General features: G+C 45.8%; 1 protein-coding gene and 1 pseudogene across 1 annotated transcript in view; both read left to right on the top strand.

Moving 5' to 3' along the window:
- The window catches only part of Uvrag (UV radiation resistance associated), a 267,126-nt gene that overhangs the window by 8,938 nt on the left and 243,137 nt on the right, over window positions 1-15,051 (top strand). The gene's annotated exons all lie outside the window — the stretch shown is intronic.
- Window positions 4,498-5,635, top strand: LOC110320973 (annotated as a pseudogene).

The following is a 15,051-nucleotide window of genomic DNA, read 5'->3' as shown; positions in this document are numbered from 1 at the left end:
TACTCTATTTGCATGTATGTCTGCATGACCGAAGAGGGCGTCAGATCTCATTACAGATGGTTGTGAGCCACCATGCGGTTGCTGGGAATTGAACTCAGGACCTCTGGAAGAGCAGTCAGTGCTCTTAACCGCTGAGCCATCTCTCCAGCCCCTAACTTTATTTTTATGTGTGGGTGTTTTGTGTGCATGTATGGCTGTGCACCACATGCATGCAGTGCCCTGGAGGCTGGAAGATAATGGGTCCCCTGGAACCAGAGTCACGTATGGTTGTTACCATGTGGTGCCGGGAATACAACCTGGGTCTCCTGCATGAGCAAGTGCTCCTAAGTACTGTACCCTCTTTCTAGTCCCCCCACTCACCCCTCTAGTTTGTAGTTAATATTGTTGTCCGTCTTACTTTAAGGTGGAAATTCAAGTTTTGGAATAGTGGGATTTTACGGACATAAACAATGTAATGTTCTCAGAGGCGAAACGATTTGCCAGCCCACAAATATGCTCCGGAGACCTCGGGGACTGTGTTTAACAGAGCTCTAGGGAGTGTCTGCCTCTCCAGCACCGGGTCTGCTCAGCTGGTCTGAGCGCACAGAGAGCCTGGTTCTATAACTCCTCTCTGGGCTTTGACATGGTGTCCCCCAAGCTTTGTTTGACTTTAGGCTGGAACTAAAGTGGGGCTCTGGCATTGTTTTAAACTTCCCCTCAAGGGCAGGGCTGGACACTCACTCTGCTGCTGTCCCATTCTTGTGAGCCAAGGAAACTGAAAGAAATGCCCCTTGGCCTCCAAGGCGGCCCCTCCTGTTCTGTTTCTGGTGCTCTATCAAGCCTGTCCAGTTTTGAATATTTTGAATATTCTTAGGAACAACTAATTCTCTACCTCCTTAAGTTTCGGAAAGAGCAAACATCTGGTGACTGTGGTTTTTCTCCACGCCAGCAGTTTGATTCTGTGTAATATTTAGCACTGATTGCTGTAGACGTTAGTTGTGATTTTATTAGACATTTTACAAAACTGAAAGCTAGCCAAGTGTGTCTGTTGAGGCTAAGATAAGTAACCCTGAAGTTGAGCATTAGAACCCTGCACTCAGTGGTCCAGGGAAATAGGTAGCATTTCTTTGTGTTATGGAGGTTAGAATATCCTAAAAGGTGTGACCAGACCTTTTAAAATAACAAGATATATCAGGAAGCTGACACTAGTGTCTGCCTTTGGCTTCAGTCCTTAAGTTCTTAAGTAAGGAAAAAAGGGAACAAATCACAGAAATTGGGATTTGGGCTTCAGATTTGTTTTTCTATGAAAAACTTGGTGATCTTTACCATGACTGTAGTTTGTGTGACTAAATGTTTAACTTAAGTAACTCTGTTGTTTATATTAGCCAATTCTGCATGCTGAGTGGGAAAGCCGACCGGGTAGCCATTTGTCCAGTAGATATTTGTGAAGTGCCTTTTGACTGTGTGAACACTGGACCTGACGAGGAATGTCTGCATTCTGCCAGCCAGACTGTGCCTTTGAGAGGATATGGATTATTTTCTTCTTCAATTCCAAACATTCTTTGTAAAAGAGCTAATCTAGAAAGCCTCTAAAAAGTCTTCAAAATGAAAATAGTTTTATTTAGACTTATAAGGAATATTTAAATTGTACCTTTTTTTTTTTTTTTTTTTTTTTTTGGCTTTTTCGAGACAGGGTTTCCTGTTCTAGTCCTGGCTGTCCTGGAACTCACTTTGTAGACCAGGCTGGCCTCGAACTCAGAAATCCACCTGCCTCTGCCTCCCAAGTGCTGGGATTAAAGGTGTGTGCCACCACGCCCGGCTAAAATGTACCTTTTGAAAAGAGGAAAATCCTTGGGAATATTGTTACTACTAAAATGTTAACTTCCTGGCCTATAAGGAGCCTGCCCAGCTTTGATTCATGGGTGTAGTTACAGAACCACACTCTTGTGTGTTGTACACATAGGAAAGTATTTGGGGCTTTTTTTTTTCATGAAGTGACTAAGCAGAGTTTATTGTATGTGGAAGATTTTCAGGACAGATAGGAAACTAAAGAGCCAGCTGCCTCTGTACTCTGTTATCTCTGCCAGAAAACATCCGTTAGTCATTAGGTTTGTAGAATTGCAGAGTTTGTTTTCTTTTTTAAAAATATTTTAAATTACATGATTATTGATTTATTTCTGTTCTTATTTGGTGGCTGTAGAACCACTTTTGTGAGTCACTTCTCTTCCGCCATGTAGGCCCTGGAGTGGCCTCAGGTTGTCAGCCTCCGTGGAAACAACCATCTTGTCCTTCATCACCACCACCCCCCACCCTTTTTTTTTTGTGGCAAACTTTCTCTGTGCTCTGGAACTCTTGCTGTAGCACAAGCTGGCCTCGAACTCTGTTCTGCCTGCCTCTGCTTCCTGAGCACTGGGATTAAAGAGAGGTCTATACCACCACCACCCAGGTTCTTGGTTTGTTTTGTTTTTAGATAGGATCTCATTTTTTAGCCCAGGCTGGTCTGGAACTTGCCCTGTAGTTTAGTGTGGCCTCAAATTCCTATCAGGCCTCATGTGTCTGTCGGTCACCTGCGTGCAGGGATAACAGGCCCTTGCCACCGTTCCCAGGTGTTACTGCTCCACTGATGATAGGACTGAGATCCGGCTGAGGGATCTTTACCCCGCTGTCCTACTGACCCATTCTCTCACAGTTGATGGTTTGCCTGGCTCTTTGGTTCAGTTCCGCAGCTGTTTGCCTGGAGTTAGTCTGGGTCTTGGAAGTTGAAGGTCGATCCCTGGAGTTAGTCTGAGGTCTTGGAAGTTGAAGGTTGATCCCTGGAGTTAGTCTGAGGTCTTGGAAGTTGAAGGTCGATCCCTGGAGTTAGTCTGAGATTTTGGAAGTTGAAGGTTGATCCCTAGAGTTAGTCTGAGGTCTTGGAAGTTGAAGGTTGATCCCTGAAGTTAGTCTGAGGTCTTGGAAGTTGAAGGTTGATCCTTACAAACTTTTGCTTCAGACTGCTGTCGCAACTCTTGGGCTGCCTGTCATTCAGATGTGAGCAGGGAGCTCCCATGCCCCTTGCCCAGGGTTCAGTTATTTGCTGCAATAGCCCCTGGAAATCAGCAAACCAGCTTACGTACAGCACACAGCACAAGAACTCCAATGGTAAGGTGTGGGGAAGGGTCTGGGCTTGTGTGACCTGCTGGATATCCCACCCTCTCCGTGGCTCCGTGTGCTCAGCTCACAATGCCCTGTGTCTATTGCTCAGGGTTCACAGTAATTCTGTTACTCAGGCAGGCGTGAGTAAGCAGTCCTTGGTGCCTCCTCCAGCTTCCAGTCTTCATGCCCATTCAGGTAGGAAGTTCCTTCGTTCTAATCATGACTTGTCCTTTTGTGCGGAAGCTCTCCAAGGCTTATATTCCAATTTAGTTAGTTGATTGTGTGTCCTTTGCAGCTCTCTGCGGCTCACATTTCAATTTAGCTAGCTGATCACATGTCCTTTTCAGAACATCTCTGTATTAGCTTTCTGTTACAATGAAAAAAGAAGAAAAGAACAATCAATTATGAAAAGGGTGGGCTTTTGGAAATTTGGAGTTAGGAGGTGTCATCAATCCATGACCTCATTGCTTGCCCTTATGGTGAAACAGCCTGGGTTCTGAGCACAGCAACTCAAAGCTGTCCCTCCTGACTGGGGATCCCAACATCCCTTCAAGGGTGCATGCCCTGAAGACTCCGCTAAATCTGAACTTAAAGTTTGTCACACTTCCCAGTGGTGCTATCCCAGGGACCAAGCCATTAACACACAGGCCATTGGGGACGTTCTAGACCTGGCCTACTGGTTCCCTTCAGTTCAGGATCAAGCTGCCATCCAAGTTTAGTCAATTTATAAACAAAGAACACAGGCTTTGCCTTTTAAAAGTGTCAAGGCTAGGGATGGTGTGGCCCAGTGGTAAAGCTCTTACCTAGCTTGCATGAAGCCAGTGGGTTCAGTTCCAGCAGAGAGAGAGGGAGGGAGGGAGAGAGGAAGGGAGGAAGAGAGAAAGAGAGAGCGAGAGACTGATCAGACAACCTGAAACACCTCCTGTTGTTAGGCACGGTGGTGCACACCTATGATCCTAGTACTTGGAACTTTTTGAGTTCCTTTTGCAGTTATGGTATTCAGAGGTATTGCTAGCAAATCACAAGTAGTTAGGAAATAATAAAATATTCTGGTTTATTACGATATGGCATGCAAGGCGAAGATTTGTGATTGCTGAGGGGTTCTGGGGTTGAAGGTAGAACTGGAGGTTTGGGGCCCTGCACTTGTTTGTGAAGCTTGATTAGAATGAGAGGAACAAGAGGACCTTGCTACGTAAAGGAGCACGGGTTAAGTTTCTAAGAAAGGATACAGCCGGAGTAAGGAGAAGTGAAAGTTTTGCCTTAGAAATACCAAGTTCTGGAGTAACAGTGGCGCAGGTCCCATGTGCAGGAGCTCCTTTGTGGCCCGGTTTCTTGGCAGTCGCCTGCTTTCCCCACAGTGTCAGGACGAGTCCCGTGCGTGTCCGTCCATGGAGGTCTTTCTCATCTCGCTCGGCTGCGGGAAATCGGGCTGAAGCGACTGAGTCCGCGATGGAGAAAACTTTAGAAACTGTTCCTTTGGAGAGGAAAAAGAGAGAAAAGGAACAGTTCCGTCAGCTCTTTATTGGTGGCTTAAGCTTTGAAACCACAGAAGAAAGTTTGAGAAACTACGCTGAGCAGTGGGGAAAGCTCACAGACTGTGGCTATGCGGGATCCTGCAAGCAAAAGATCAAGAGGATTTGGATTTGTAACTTTCTCATCCATGGCTGAGGTTGACGCTGCCATGGCTGCAAGGCCTCGTTCCATTGATGGCAGGGTAGTTGAGCCAAAACATGCTGTAGCAAGAGAGGGGTCTGGAAAACCAGGAGTCCATGTGACTGTGAAGAAGCTGTTTGTTGGTGGAATTAAGGAAGATACTGAGGAACACCACCTTAGAGATTACTTTGAAGAGTATGGAAAAATTGATACTGTTGAAGTAATTACCGATAGGCAGTCTGGAAAGAAAAGAGGCTTTGGCTTTGTTACTTTTGATGACCATGATCCTGTGGATAAAATTGTCCTGCAAAAATATCACAATGCAGAAGTTAGAAAGGCATTGTCTAGACAAGAAATGCAGGAAGTTCAAAGTTCTAGGAGTGGAAGAGGAGGAAACTTTGGTTTTGGGGATTCTCATGGTGGCGGTGGCAATTTTGGACCAGGACCAGGAAGCAACTTTGGGGGGGGATCTGATGGATATGGAAGTGGACGTGGATTTGGGGATGGCTATAATGGGTATGGAGGAGGACCTGGAGGTAGCAATTTTGGAGGTAGCCCTGGTTATGGAGGAGGAAGAGGAGGATATGGTGGTGGAGGACCTGGATATGGCAACCAGGGTGGGGGCTACGGAGGTGGTTATGACAACTATGGAGGAGGAAATTATGGAAGTGGAAGTTATAATGATTTTGGAAATTATAACCAGCAACCTACTAACTATGGTCCAATGAAGAGTGGAAACTTTGGTGGTAGCAGGAACATGGGAGGACCATATGGTGGAGGGAACTATGGTCCTGGAGGAAGTGGAGGAAGTGGCAGCTGTGGTGGAAGGAGCAGATATTAAGCTTCTTCNTACTTACCATGGGCTTCGCTGTATAAACAGGAGAGGAAGAGAGCCCAGAAGTAACAGAACAGCTTCAGGTTTTCGAAATAACAGTGTTAAGGAAACTCTTATCTCAGTCATGCATAAATATGCAGTGATGTGGCAGAAGACACCAGAGCAGATGCAGAGAGCCATTTCCTGAATGGATTGGCTTATTTAATAACATTACCTTACTGTGAAGGAAGGATTGTAAAAAAAAAAAAAAATGCCTTTGAGACAGTTTCTTAACTTTTTAATTGTTGTTTCTTTCTAGTGGTCTTTGTAAGAGTGTAGAAGCATTCCTTCTTTGATAATGTTAAATTTGTAAGTTTCAGGTGACATGTGAAACCTTCTTTAAGATTTTTCTCAAAAGTTTTGAAAAGCTTTTAGCCAGGATCATGGTGTAATAAGATATAACGTTTTTCCTTTAAACATTTAAGTGCGTGTGTAGAGTTAAGAAGCTGTTGTACATTTATGATTTAATAAAATAATTCTAAAGGAAAAAAAAAAAAGAAATACCAAGTTCTGGCTTACGGTAGTCTCTGCCTGGGATCAGCATGTCCACGCTAAATGTGTCTCAGTGCCTTGAACCTTCTTACGGAATCGTCTAGCGTCTGATAGGATCTGAACTTTTGTTTTCAGAATCGGAAGTTGATACATGGGCGGAACCACATGCCTGCGATGCTCGGAAGACAGTGGATGGGCATGGCTGACTGTTGTAATTGGGAAGAATAGGCCAAGAGGCCTCACAGGCTTTGAGGATGGGTGTCTCCGGGGCAAGCTTGGTGCACCCATCTGGGAGATCAGGCCCAGTTTCACTTTTGCTTCTTACTGACAGTGTGAAGTGAGTCGTCCCTGCTTTGATCCAGGCTTTCTTATTAAAAAATAAGTCTGGATGCTGTAGATCTCTGCTTCCATTGAAAACATGCATTTGAAGTACCTGGTGACACAGTTAGAATAAGGGCTCTGCTTGAGTAGGTCAGTGCTGTGCTAGGACCTAGGGTCTGCATGAGGAACACATTCCTGGTGGTGCAGGGTCCCCAGGCTTGGACGACTTTCGGAGGCCTCTCAGCTCTGCAGTTCTGGAATTCTAGTCATTGACTGTTTCGGATCTGAGCTCCGTTTTCCTTCTCTTTTCTCATCTGTGTGAAGATAGCTGAGTTCTAGTCTGTCTCTTTCCTTCAGTCCCAGGTCCATTTACCTTTCTCACTGATAGGCACGCCCCCAAGAGCCACGCCCCCATAAGAACCACGCCCCCATAAGAGCCACGCCCCCATCTGCCTATCAGCTTATTTTCCTAAAGTTCCTCACTGTTTCTGCAGGGCCTTCACACCCATTGCTTTATTCTCCAACAAGCCACATAGGTGCGCAGATGGACAGCTCTACACTCTGCAGGAAGGGGCACAGCCAGTGGTTGCTCACTATCGAGTATAGAGAATCCTTCAATTTCAGGGTTACTGTAGCCTGAGCTTACACTGTGTCGCATTTCTGTAGGGAATGGCCGTTACATATGTCTGCATTTAAAGATTTATTGCAAGGGGGCTGGAGAGTGATGGCTGTGGGACCATGAAAAGCAGCCTGTTTTCTAGGTGAGCTAGGGTTAAACCCCGGAGACCCAGCAGATAACTCTGCAAGGTATGGAAGGAAGTTTGCCATGCACCCAGACACCAGGCTCCTGACATGAGGCCCTAGCTCCTTAATTCTGTGGCCATCAGTCAGGTAGGGCAAGGTCCCAAGCTCCTGGTATTCTGTCTGGACTCCACGCAACAGCCAGGTAGGCCTGGCCCACTATCAAGGGGGCTGTTTGCCCCCACTTCCCTCTCTTAATCTCTTTCTCTTGTCTCTCTCTCTTGCCCTCTTGCTCCCCCTCTCTCCGCATTCCCTTCCCCCACCTCTCCACGTGGCCATGGCCGGCCTCTACTTCTCTACTCTCTCTTTCTCTCTGCCTCTACTACCCTCTTAGCTCCCCTTTCAACCATGACAATAAACGCCTTAAAACCATGGACTGCCTCCTCTTCTTGGACAGCACGTCTAATCTCCCACAGGAGGCCTCCTTGCGCTCTCAGTCATGGTTCCCACTAAGCCAAGCAAACTAAGGACTCTCCTCTGTGGGAACCAGCGGGCGGCGCTCTCCTCCTGCCCCTTTCCCTTTGGCCAGGGCTAGAGCCCCGCCCCCAGGCACCCACTCTGTTCTCAGCTCTTCCAAGGCATCCAGCAGTGTCTGTGGTGTCCAAGAGTAAGAACCTGCTGTCCCTGGCCTGTGCAGTTTGGGGACCCCAGAGCCAGAGCCACGGTACTCAGCGGTGTATGTGGTGCCCTAGAATCCAAGCCAAACTCCAGCAGTTCAGCGGGGAACTCAGACTGCAACCCCCGGAGTGGGGGCGCGCGGGGGGGTGGGTGGTCTATCGGCTTCCTGGCAGCAGGGTGCTTGCAGTCAGACTTCCTGCGTCCAGTCCCGCCTCCATGAATGGCCCTAGCCCTGTGGCGGACCAGCCCTGGGACACCATTCTAACCCGCAATGGCTCAGCAGTTAAGAACACTGACTGCTCTTCTGGAAGATGTGGGTTCAATTCCCAGTCCTCCAGGGCAGCTCACAACTGTTAACTCTAAGATCTGACACCTTCACATAGACACACATGCAGGCAAAACATCAATGCATGTAAAGTAACAATACATAATTTAAAAAGGAGATTAATTGCCTTCTTCCCTTTTCTTTCCCCACAAGACATGGTTTCTCTGTTTAGCCTGGCTGTCCTGGAACTCTGTCTGGCTTAGAACTCACAGAGATCCACCTGCCTTAGTCTCCCCAGTGCTGGGATTAAAGGCGGGCGCCACTATCGCTGGACTTCTTTTTTTTTAAATGTAAATGTATTTTTCATTTAAAAGTAGGGAATATATTCCTATGCTTTCTCACATAAAATGAGAGATTTTGTGTAATGTGTAAGGATACAGTGTGTAGTCCCTACCCCCCCCTCCTGGGACAAGTATTTATACTTAAGTCTCTCCAGACATAACAACATTGCATTCTTTTCTCTCTGTGAAGTGCGAATGACAACACAGGGACCATGCAAACTATTGAAGACGAGTAGTGTCTTGACTTGTTTCAGTGACACCACATTATTTATTCTTCATGGCTGTGCATTATTTTTTACTGTAGGATCCATATCTTAACTACCGGTAGGTATATTTAAAGTTCGTTGCAGTTTTTCCTCTGATATGAGTCATACTTTATTTGCATCAGTTAGCTTCACGTTACTGTAACATATTTAAGATAATCAGCTTTGAAAGAGGAGCGAAATATTCTGGGTCACGGATTTTGAGAGCTCAGTGTGTGGTCAGGTGGCTTGTGGTCCTGTGGTGATGCTGCAGATAATGGCAGGGAGCACTTCCTGTAGGAAGAGCCACTCACCTGGAGACTCAGAAGAGGAAGGGGAGGCTAGGGGGTGTGTCCCGATGCCCTTTAAAAGCATCAGTCTGGGGAACAAATCTGTAGACCTTGGGCATCTGAGGCAGGAGGATCAAGAGCTTGAGCTGGGCTGTATAGTGAATACAAGGCCAATGTAAGGTGTTATCTGCTTCAACCACTGTAAAAGAAGAAACAAAATCCGTGTCTCATATTGCATATCTGCAAGTATATTTTTAGCACAGACGGAGAAGTGGAATTGTGTGTTGAAGGATGTGTGCGTTTGTTGTCTAGATGTTGCCAGGTTGCCGAACCTGTAGACTTCTGCCAGTTGGACTGCTGTTGGCCAAGTGCCCGCTTTGCCGGTGCTTTGCCTCCGAATGATGTTAGCCCCTTGACTTGCGCCAGCTCTACTGAAGCTTCAGTGCAGTTATTTTGTGCATGAGATTCTTTCCACATTTAAATACTCTGTATTTCCTCTGTGAGTTATGTATTCACATTCTTTCCCACTTACTGGAATTTCCTTGGGAATTTCTAGGAATACCTTTGTGTTGTTAGTGAAGTTGCTTTTGTTGTGTTAATTTAAATAATTTCTTCAGTTTTTTTTTTTTCCTTTGACTTTGCACTTGGCCAGTTCATCACATACAGTAGCTTTTTGGTTTTGTTTTTTTTTGTACTTTTTGAGACAGGGTCTCATTCTGTAGCCTAGGCTAGCCTTGAACTCAGTGTGTAGCCCAGGATGGCCTCTAACTCATGGTAATCCTCCTGCTTCAACCCCCTGTGTAGGTGTGAGCTACCATGTTCTGTTGTCATGTATAATTTTAAAGCATTAAATTTTTTTCTGCTTTTAAACTTCTTCTTCTTCTTCTTCTTTTTTTTTTTCTTTTTGGTTTTTCAAGACAGGGTTTCTCCGTATAGCCTTGGCTGTCCTGGAACTCACTTTGTAGTCCAGGCTGGCCTCGAACTCAGAAATCCGCCTGCCTTTGCCTCCCAAGTGCTGGGATTAAAGGCGTGCACCACCACGCCCGGCTGTTTTTAAACTTCTTAAAATTTATTTACTTGTTTGTGTGTGTGTGTGTGTGTGTGTGTGTGTGTGTGTGTGTGTAAGGAAAAAACCAACACTCCAAAGTGGTTTATTTACTGCCACTAGTGTACTATGGCATGCTCACATCATGGCGCGTGCGCACACACACACACACACACACACACACACACACACACACACACACACACACGCCTGACCTCAGAAGCTTTCTTTAGTCACAGAAGGAGATTCCATGACCCCTTTCTTCTACCCCTGACTCTAAAGGCACAGCCATGTGCCTGAAGCTGCCAAAGCAAAGCAATGTATGGTGTATTGATTTCTGCAGTTAATAATAGCACAACAGACATTAAGGTTTTTTTGGTTTTTTTTTTTTTGGTTTTTCGAGACAGGGTTTCTCTGTATAGCCCTGACTGTCCTGGAACTCACTTTGTAGACCGGTGAGTTGGCCTCAAACTCAGAAATCCACCTGCCTCTGCCTCCCAAGTGCTGGGATTAAAGGCGTGTGCCACCACGCCCAGCTCAGACATTAAGTTTTTATAAATCTTTTATGTATATTTTATGTGTATGAGTCTTCTTTGCCTGCATGCATGTATGTGTACCACATGTATGCCTGGTGGATCCCCTGGAACTGGAGTTGTAAACTATCATCCTGGTGCTGGGAACCAAGCCCAGGTTCTCCGCAAGAACAACAAATGCTTTTAACTGCTAAGCCATCTCCTCAGCCCCTGAGAAATTCTGTTTTTATTTTTGTTTTTGAGATTTTAGATGGAGTCTTGCTGTGCAGCCCTGACTAGTCTGGAACTCACAGATCAGCCTGCCTCTGTATTTCACGCACTGGGATTAATGGTGGGCACCACCATGCTTGCTTTACCCTCACCAGAAGTTCTTATTCCTGTCTAACTGACGGCGCATTTGAATACTTCCGTAAACTAGGTGTGCCACCACTGCCTGGCATGAATGTTTTCTTTGTTTTTTGATTTTCAAGACAGGGTTTCTCTGTAGCCCTGGCTGTCCTGGAATTCTTTCTGTAGACCAAGCTAGACTCAATCACACAGAGATCCACCTACCTCTGCCTCTTCAGTGCTGAGTTTAAAGGTGTGCACTACCACGCCTGGCTAATGCTGGCTAGTTTTTTTGTCAACATGACACAAACTAGAGTCATCTGGGAAGAGGAAACTTTAGCTGGAGAATACCTTCATCAGATTCGTCCGTAGGCAACTCTGGGATATTTTCTTGATTAATAACTGTTGTGGGAGGGCCGACCTTATTGTCTTAGTTAGACCATGACAGCTTTTATAGAGGAAAACATTTAATTTGGAGTTGGCTCACAGTTCAAAGGTTTAGTCCATTACCATCAAGTTGGGGAACATAGTGGCATGCTGGCAGACGTGGTGCTGGAGGAGAAGCTGAGCATTCTACATCCAGGTCTAAAGGCAGCAGGAAAAGAGAGTGACACTGGGCCTGGCTTGAGCATCTGAGACCTCAAAACCTTGCCCTCAGTGACACACTTCCTCCGCAAGTACACACCCCCTAAAAGTACCACTCCCTCTGAGCCTGTGGGGGAGGGCATTTGCATTCAAACCACCACATTTATTGTGGATGGTGCTGTAGTACAAAAATATTTAATAAAATCCCGTCGTGGAGTTTCTTCCTATCTTAGACCACTTATGTTCCCAGGTGAAAGACACACACAGCCTTATATTTGTAAATATGCCTTAGGCAGCTGCCTACCCCCCATGCTGTTAGGATCCACTTTCCTACTGGTAAGTCCCAGTTACTACTGACTGGTTTCTATGTTCCCTCTGGGCTGCTCTTAATTCCAATTGGTCAGCCCTCATGGTCACATGTTTATGACTCAGCTATCCCACTGCGGTCCCCTCCTCCCTCCTGCACACACTTCCTCTTCCAAGAGAGACATCTCCTTCCTCCTAGTGGTCTCAAGCCCTGGGAAACCTAAACCTCACCTATGTCTCTTCTCCCCAGCTATTTATCAGTCAGAACTAACTAGGGGCAGGGTCCCTCAGTGTCTTACACCCTCTAGTCTTTGGGGCAAAAGGTGGGGAGCAGGATCCAAAATAGCAATATAATACAAGCAGCATTAGGCCAACCCACTACTTGGTGCCCCTCTAGGAAGGTAGTCCTGGGTTGGTTGGACACACACACACACACACACACACACACACACACACACAAGCTGAGCAAGCTAATAAGCAGTGTTCTTCCATGCTTTCTACTTGAATGCCTGCCTTCAGGTTCTTGCTTTAGTTCTGCTATGACTTACTGCAGCAATGGGGTGTGATGGAAGTGTAAGTTCCCAAGTAAATTTTGGTTGTGGTGTTTATCCCAGCAACAGAAAGCAAGTGCAGGACTATACGCTATGTGTATGGGTGTGAGTGCACGTGAACGGCTATTCTATTGATCTAATACTTTACAGACTAGTTCTCATTTCTCTAGAAATTATCTTTAGTTCTGTTTTCTTTTTCTTTTTTAAAATAATTTTCTTTATTCTCAAACACATAATTGAATTTGTCACCCTGTTAAAGTCTATAGACTCTTAAGTAGTCTGATCCTTTCAGTCCTTCCTTATCAGTAGTATTTTAGAATTTTTTGTTATGGAAATTTCCATGTAATCTATCTATCTATCTATCTATCTATCTATCTATCTATCTATCTATCTATCTATCTTTAAATAAAGTTGTTACCGCTGATGCCATCATGCCTGCCTGCTTAGCTTAGGCTGATCTCCCTCCCTCCCTCCCTCCCTTCCTTCCAAGTGTTCTGAGAGAGGTCCTTGCTGTCCTGGAACTTGCTCTGTTGCTTATGCTGTCCTCCAGCTTGGTCCTCCTCCTCACCAGGGCTGGGTCTCTGGAGTTCTAAGTGTGAGTGTCCACACAGGGTTCACGTCTCTAGTCCTTAGTAGGATGACAGACTGAAATGAGGGAGCCCCTGCTTTGTTCCCCGCAGTGCCTAAGCACAGTGTGCGCAGGAAGTATCTATCAGTGAGAGGGAAGAACCGAGCTAGAGAAGAAGGTGAGAGAGAGATGGCCTGTTCCTCAGAGCAAGGCGAAGGGCAGAGAAAAGGGCAGGTTCGAGCCAAGATTGAAGGTGAACAGGGTAGAGGTAAGAAAGCAAAGAAATGCCAGCCAGTCAGAGGTCTGCTTTGTTGCCGCCGTGGAGAAGCCCGTTGCATAATTTAGTAGTGCTCAGTAAATGACTTCATTAAGGATATTCTTGGGCTGATTTGGAGTTGGAGAGCAGAGTTGATATTCCAGGCTCCAGGTGGGAAGCTGTATAATTTTTGCCAGAGAAGGCTCCTAGTTCTGAACAAGAACTGTGAAGTGTCTCATGGGAGTGAGTGTTGCTCACTGAAGTCTGTGGCATTGACTCTTGGCACCACTGCTAAGGGCCAGGGGCCCCAAGCCCTAGTTTCAAAAGCGTTCATCTATCAGAACTTTCCCGGGGAGTCTTTCTGGTGGGATCAGAGGGTGGGGCCTGAGGTTGGGGGAGGGGTGGGAGGAAAGGAGGAGGGGGGAGTGCTGCAGTATCAAAGGGGTGTTTCTGTGTTTGAAAAGTCTAACTTGATAGCAAGCTTAAATATCTGGTTCAGTGACTGAGAATCTTTTCGGAAAACAAATTTTCTTCATTTTCTTGTCCTTCATAAAGCTAAAACAAAATAACAGGAATCTGAATTTACCTGAAAGAACCTGGATCTTAGCCCCTTACCTGCCAGTGAGCATGGTCCTAGACAGAGAATAAATGCCTGATCTAAAAAGGAATGAATCGAGGGGGCAGAGTGGGGCCACAGACTGCAGGCAACCAGGACCAATGTGAGGATGTTCCTGATTCAGATGGGGGGTGGGGGCAGAGAGGCTGGCAACCAGGACCAGTTGAGGATGTTCCCATTCAGATGCCGGGATGGGGGTGGGGCTCGAGGGGTAAAGTGGTGCCACAGGACGGGTTCCTATTCACATACTCTGAAACATATCACCATATTTGCACCAGCAGCTGGCACACTTCCAGCAGCAGGTTTCTCTAATAACCAGTAAGCTAAGAAAAGCATTTAGTCTGTTAAAGGGTCATAAGCAAATTAGGAAAAAAGATGCAGAGAGACTGGAAAGCTTATCAATATTCACGTCGTGACCCTTTCATGTCTGCAGACTCCTAATCTCTGTTATTCAGGGACTATAATTAGATTTCTTTCTATGAATAGTTAACATTTTTCCCCCTTGGATTTTCATACCCATACTTAGTGACCTTTTTAAAATGATGTTTTCCGTTGTGTGAGTGTATTACCATTTAAGAGTGTTTACGAAGTTTTTGCTTTTTTAACAATACTGGAACATCTTGGTAATTGCTCAGTTGTTCTTGCTCCAGGTGAACAGTCATATTTTCTCCAATTCTAGTTTCCTTACTTGTGTCAGAGACCAAAATAGCTTGTTTAATCAGTTAGAGCTCTTTAATTACCCATGTCTGTGTACTAAGAAGAACAAAAAATTCCAGTTGCTTAAAACATTGATTTTGCTCCTAAATCTGCACTTTGGCCCAGGCTTTGTGGAAACAACTTGGGTCCACTGGTTGTCACTTTTAGAGGCTCAGCGGCTGCAGGTCTGGCTGCCATCTGAGATTAGCTTTGAAGAACCCAGGCTGGTCCCTCCATGCAACTGCTTGTCCTCTGTGCTATATGATAATGGGACTCCCAAGAAGAGTATCCAAAAGGATGGGGGAAGCTATAGTATAACTGTTTATGATTTTGAGCCATCATAATTGTTTAGAATTTTGTGGGCTATAGTGACAGACCTGCCACATGTGACGGTGCTGGGAACATAAGGCACACTTTTTCATTGTGTGGCGGCATCACACTGTACTCAAAGAGAGCATGGCCACAGGATGCACCTGTGAGCCACATTTGGAAACTCTGCTGCATAGTGCAGTGTTGGGTTTTTTCCCTCCTCCTCCTCCTCTTCCTCCTCCTCCTCC

This window comes from Mus pahari, chromosome 1, assembly GCF_900095145.1.
Source record: "Mus pahari chromosome 1, PAHARI_EIJ_v1.1, whole genome shotgun sequence".
Lineage (NCBI taxonomy): Eukaryota > Metazoa > Chordata > Mammalia > Rodentia > Muridae > Mus > Mus pahari.
The sequence above is the reverse complement of the archived record's forward strand: the minus strand, read 5'-3'. Positions and strand labels throughout refer to the sequence as shown.